Source organism: Lepidochelys kempii, chromosome 15, assembly GCF_965140265.1.
Source record: "Lepidochelys kempii isolate rLepKem1 chromosome 15, rLepKem1.hap2, whole genome shotgun sequence".
Classification (NCBI taxonomy): Eukaryota; Metazoa; Chordata; order Testudines; family Cheloniidae; genus Lepidochelys; species Lepidochelys kempii.
This window is the reverse complement of record NC_133270.1, coordinates 5,972,068-5,977,718: the sequence shown is the minus strand read 5'-3', so window position 1 is coordinate 5,977,718 and position 5,651 is coordinate 5,972,068. Positions and strand designations below refer to the sequence as shown.

Here is a 5,651-nt window from a genome sequence, read left to right as displayed (position 1 = left end):
TGCTAACCCCGCATCTGGGGATTTATCCCATGGCTGTTTGTGCTGAGACTAGGGTTACTATCTAGCTGGTATTCAACTGGCCTGGCTGGTTTTTTTATGGGTTTGCCAGTTGCCACAATACATTGGGAAATCTAATGTTAAAAGTTCCAGTGTCCCGCTAAAGAGGCTGCAATGTTCCCATTTCTACAGTTTCAGCGATAACAGATCAAAACTGTTGAAAATACAGCAGCTTATGGTTTCAGAGTAGCAGCCGTGTTAGTCTGTATCTGCAAAAAGAAAAGGAGGACTTGTGGCACCTTAGAGACTAATCTCATGCTCAAATAAATTGGTTAGTCTCTAAGGTGCCACAAGTACTCCTTTTCTTTACTGTAACAAGAGTGATCAGGTAAGGTGAGCTATTACCAGCGGGGGGGGGGGGCGGATCTTTTATAGTGATAATCAAGGTGTGCCATTTCCAGCAGTTGACAAGAATGTCTGAGGAACAGTGGGGGGGGAGGGGGAGGAAATAAACGTGGGGAAATAGTTTTACTTTGTGTAATGACACATCCACTCCCAGTCTTTATTCAAGTCTAAGCTAATTGTATCCAGTTTGCAAATTAATTCCAATTCAGCAGTCTCTCGTTGGAGTCTGTTTCTGAAGTTTTTTTGTTGAAGAATTGCCACTTTTAGGTCTGTAATCAAGTGACCAAAGAGATTGAAGTGTTCTCCGACTGGTTTTTGAATGTTATAATTCTTGACGTCTGATTTGTGTCCATTTATTCTTTTATGTAGAGACTGTCCAGTTTGACCAATGTACATGGCAGAGGGGCACTGCTGGCACATGATGGCATATATCACATTGGTGGATGTGCAGGTGAACGAGCCTCTGATAGTGTGGCTGATGTGATTAGGCCCTGTGATGGTGTCCCCTGAATGGATACGTGGACACAGTTGGCAAGGGGCTTTGTTGCAAGGATAGGTTCCTGGTTTAATGTTTTTGTTGTGTGGTGTGTGGCTGCTGGTGAGTATTATGGGTGGCAGGTGAACCGCAGACTTGGGGAGGCTAGCCCCTAGCTGGCTGGCCGGCCCCTTCTGCCTAGGGTCCCACCGCTCCCACTCTCCTTCCCCCACAGGAGCCCAGTGGCCCCACCCTGCCAGCCCCCAACCCCACCTCCCCCGAGCCCTGAAGCACCCGGTGGGTGGATGGGCAGGCAGCACGGCCCCCAGCTCCATAGCGCTGGCTGCAGGCCAGCCCCCAGTAGCTCCAGCCCAGGGCAAGGGCACCAGAGCCTTCCCAAAAGTGTGTGTGGGGGGCCCCCTGCCCAGGGCAGTTGGAGGCACCCACGCTCCTCACAGCTGCCCGTGCAGCTCTCCCCAACCCGGCTCCGGCTGGCCCCCGCCCGGCTCTGGCCCCCGCGGTTCTGACACCACTGGCCGGGGCCCCGGATACCTGGGAAGGAAGAGCCGCAGCAGACCGTGGCGGGAAGAGGAGGAGGCCTGGGGTGAAGTTTGGGTGGGGCCACGCAGGCAGTGTGAGTAGGCTTAGCCTTCCCCTGCCTTTGATACCTGCCACCCATGCAGCAGCTGTCTGCCCACCAACACGCAAGCGCACTGTGTGTGTGTGTGTGTGAAAGAGAATTTGAGTCATGCAATAGTGAGGGGACGTGCAATGTTATCATTCTTATCTGTGTGTGTCATTTCTCTAGATACTGTAAGTGGCTGTTGAAGGGGGGGTTGTGGAGTTGCCTTCTGGTTGTGGGCTGGGGTTGCGGCAGGCTTGCCTTGTGTGTGTGGTGCGGGTGCCGGGGTTTTTGCATTTCAAAGGTGCCAAGCCTAGGTGATACTGTGTAGGATTCTTTCCCAATCAGTTATAGCAATTCCAGAGAACTTGTGTGTCCTTCGGAGGGAATGTCGGGAAGGCTTCTGGTGCAACCATCAGCGCTCGAACTTCAGCAAAGTGAACCTGCCTCTCCTTGCTCTTGAGAGCTGGCACCCTAGCGAGGAGCAGAGGGATCTCTGTCTGGCAAAGAGGCCCTGGAGTGCAAGTGGAAGCATGGAGAAGCGTCGGAGGGAATGCAAGTTCACAAGGCAAAAGGACAAGACGGGTGTGTGTTTGTACATGACTTTCACCCAAACAATCCTGGGTCTGGCATCTTGGGTGGTTGTTTACAAAGGAGTGCAAAGAGGCCTAACAAATGTTCCCCTTCTGATTAGTAGCATTTACCCCACTGTGTCCAGGTGTAAGTGATCTCACAAAAGGCAGGGCAGAATTGGGCTCATTGATCATGCAGTCTAAAAAGAGGTATGTTTTGGGGGAGCCACAGTGATTGGCATTGGTGATGTTTCTGCAGTATGGAGATTCAAGTGCCTGAACTCGCAGTGGGGTGGGGATGGGGCTTGAGGGCCTCTGGGTGCATACGAGGGGGAGTCGCCAGAGTCCGAATGTGGGAGGGGGACACCTGCATGCTGGGGCCTGCATCTTAGGGAGGAGAAGCTGGTTCCTGAGGGCCCATATGGTACAAGGAAAGAGGCAGGAGAGTCTGCTACTCCTGCGGGGTCCGGGGGGGAGAGACTGCTGCTGCTTGTGCCTGGTTGCCAGGTTAGTGCCCCAGGGGCCAGTGGAGGGAAAGGTCAGCATGGTGGGGCCTCTGTGTATGGGACAGGCCATTGCCTTAGGGCCTCTTTCTGAAGTGGGACATTCACCTCCTTTGAGCTGCAGGAAATATTTGCTTCCTCTGTTCCCAATTGCTTTTCTCGCTCAATAGCTACCAGATGTGTGTCCCATGCTCTTCTAATTAGCCTGGCAGGCTCAGGACTCTGGATTCTCCTGGGCTCAGTGGCTGGATCTTGGAAAGGCTGGTCTTACTGTGGGAACTGGCGGTGCCCACAGATATTTAGCTTGGCAAGGAGCAGGATACGTTAGGGTAATTAAATGAAGCAAACTCTGCTTTGCTTTGCTTTTTTTACTTTTGCTTTGCCTCCCATTGGGGCCTGACTGTGTGGCATGGGCCCTCGGTGCAGGAAGGAATTGACGCAGTGCAGAGATTCTGTACTGATGAAACCCTGATTGTGGTGTGTTACTAGTGTCAGCCTCACACTGGGTCTGTGCAGCCGGCCTCCACGATGGGGTTTCACCAGTGTGACTGTATGTATGACGTTACCCCAGTGTAAATTTCCTGCATGTGGAGAGGGCCCATGAAAAGCAGCCCACCCTGGGGTACAGTGTGTACTTACAGGGATTGTTCCTGTGTGACCCTACTTCAGGGTGGTGGGGTGGGAAGAGGGAAGTGTTACACATGGGGTACATACAGGTCAGTTGCCACAAGGGCTAGGAGACAAGCCCAGAGAACTAAAAGTCAGTTGAGCCTTTTAATACAGTAATTTTCAACCTGTGGTCCATGGACCCCTGGGGGTCTGCAGACTACGTCTAAGATTTCCAAAGGGATCTACACCCTCCATTTGAAATTTTTTAGGGGTCTGCAAATGAAAAAAAGGTTGAAAACCACTGTTTTAATACTAGCTCTGCAAAGGGGTTGCCCAGGCCCTGTTCGTGAGTTTACCCAGAATGCAAAGTGAGTGGACGCACTGAGAAAGCTGGCAGGCAACATGCCTGGGTACCATGATCATGGGTATGGTCCCAAATGTGGGGTCTGAGGGGTATGGTCCCAAATGTGGGGTCTGAGGGGTATGGTCCCAAATGTGGGGTCTGAGGGGCTCTCAGACAGAGGGGACTGGGTGCCACAAGCAGCCGTGGTTCAATACATGGTCCAAGGTAAACTGTCTGGGCTGGACCAAGCAGCACACTAGACAGCCCTGGTGGAGAAGTGTTGGTGGCTCAAACGATGTGACATGGTCCAAGGAAGGGGTGCTAGCTAATGCTAACTCACAAACCCATTTTACAGGATATTTTCTGATTGGATTAAATAAATTAATTTTTAAAAAGAACATTGGAAAAACAAATTCTCCCACATGCAGCCACCCACACTGGCCATCATCAGAACTTTCAGAGCTCTAGCATCAACATCTATCCCTTGAACTGTGAGTAACTTCTATCCTTGTAAAAAGAAAAGGAGGACTTGTGGCACCTTAGAGACTAACAAATTTATTTGAGCATGAGCTTTTGTGATCTACAGCTCACTTCATCGGATGCATTCACGAAAGCTTATGCTCAAATAAATTTGTTAGTCTCTAAGGTGCCACAAGTACTCCTTTTCTTTTTGCGAATACAGACTAACATGGCTGCTACTCTGAATTCTATCCTTGTGTCAATCAACCACTAGAGGGGGACTTGACACACGTTTTGCCAGTGCATTCCAAAATGTTTTCTAGACAGCAGTAAAATATTGGAGATCAGGAGTCCTGGCCTCTATCCCTGGCTGTAGGAGGGGATTGGTTGGCAGTAGTGAGAGACAGGATAATGCATTTAGTTGGAAAGGCAATGTGGCTGAATAGGTAAGAATTAGAGAGACAAGATATGGGAGGTGATATCTTTTATTGGACCAACTTCTGCTGGTGAGAGAGACTTCGAGCTTACACAGAGGTCTTCGCCTAGACCTGAAGAAGAGCTCTGTGTGGCTCAAACGCTTGTCTCTCTCATCAACACAAGTTGGTCCAATAACAGATAATACCTCCCCCACCTTGTCTCTCTAAGCTCCTGGGACTGACACAGCTACAGCAAAACTGCAAATAACTAAGAATTAGGCATGTTAGAGACGTGGGGCTGGATTCACAAATGGACTTAGGTGACTAACTGCCCCTTTAGGTGCTTAAGTCCAGCATCTAGGCACCCCTGGCATTCACAAAACCACCGCTCAGCTGCTGCCTAACCCTGTAGGCCCCTAAAGTCTCTAGACACCTCAGTTTCCACTGGTAAAGTCCCCAAGGAACATCAATGTCTTCTTCTGGGCAGGCACACAACCACTTTCGCCCTGACGCTGCCGAGCTGTTGAACGTCTAACCTGCGGGATGATTCACGAGCTGGGTGTTCCCCCATCCATGGGCCCCAGGCCTGTAGGTGTGCTCAGAGGCAGCCGAACAGAACACCTCCTGCACTGGGCCCTCTGCAGCATGAAGCCAGAGGCGGCGGCGGCGGTAGTGGTACTCCCCTTATTCTCAATAGTAAGAGCACTAATGCTAGGTATGGGAGACCCACGTTCAAATCCCCACTCTGCCCAAATCAGGCCAGGGGGTTAGATCATATCTGACGTGTGTGTCTGGATGGAAGCCTGAGGCTGGGCACTTTAAGGGAATTGTGTTGTTTGGACTTCAGAGTAACCCGTGAAGTAATACAGAAGTTGTTTTGTGCTGGCTTGGTAAATCTAAGTACTGGGCTATCTACCAGCTTTGGGGGTTTGTCTGCCCTGTTTTGTTTGCAGTTCACCCTAATTGAATGACCTCAGCTGGCTCCCATGGGCAGCATCGTTACACCTTGATAAATTGTTCCAGTGGTTAATTACTCTCACTGTTAAAATTGTATGCCTTATTTCCAGTTTGAATTTGTCTAGCTTCAACTTCCAGCCATTAGATCATGTTATACCTTTCAGTGCTAGATTGAAGGGCCCATTATTAAATATTTGTTCCCCACGTATGTACTGATAGGCTATAATCCAGTCACCCCTTTACCTTTTCTTTGTTAAAATGAATAGATTGAGCCCCTTGAGTCTGTCAATAAA

General features: G+C 50.2%; 1 long non-coding RNA gene across 1 annotated transcript; it reads left to right on the top strand.

Moving 5' to 3' along the window:
- Nucleotides 1-625: 625 nt before the first annotated feature.
- Nucleotides 626-5,651, top strand: LOC140898749 (uncharacterized). The gene is made up of 3 exons (XR_012155087.1): nt 626-2,084; nt 2,745-2,903; nt 4,889-5,651. It is a non-coding gene; the product is annotated as an uncharacterized lncRNA (long non-coding RNA).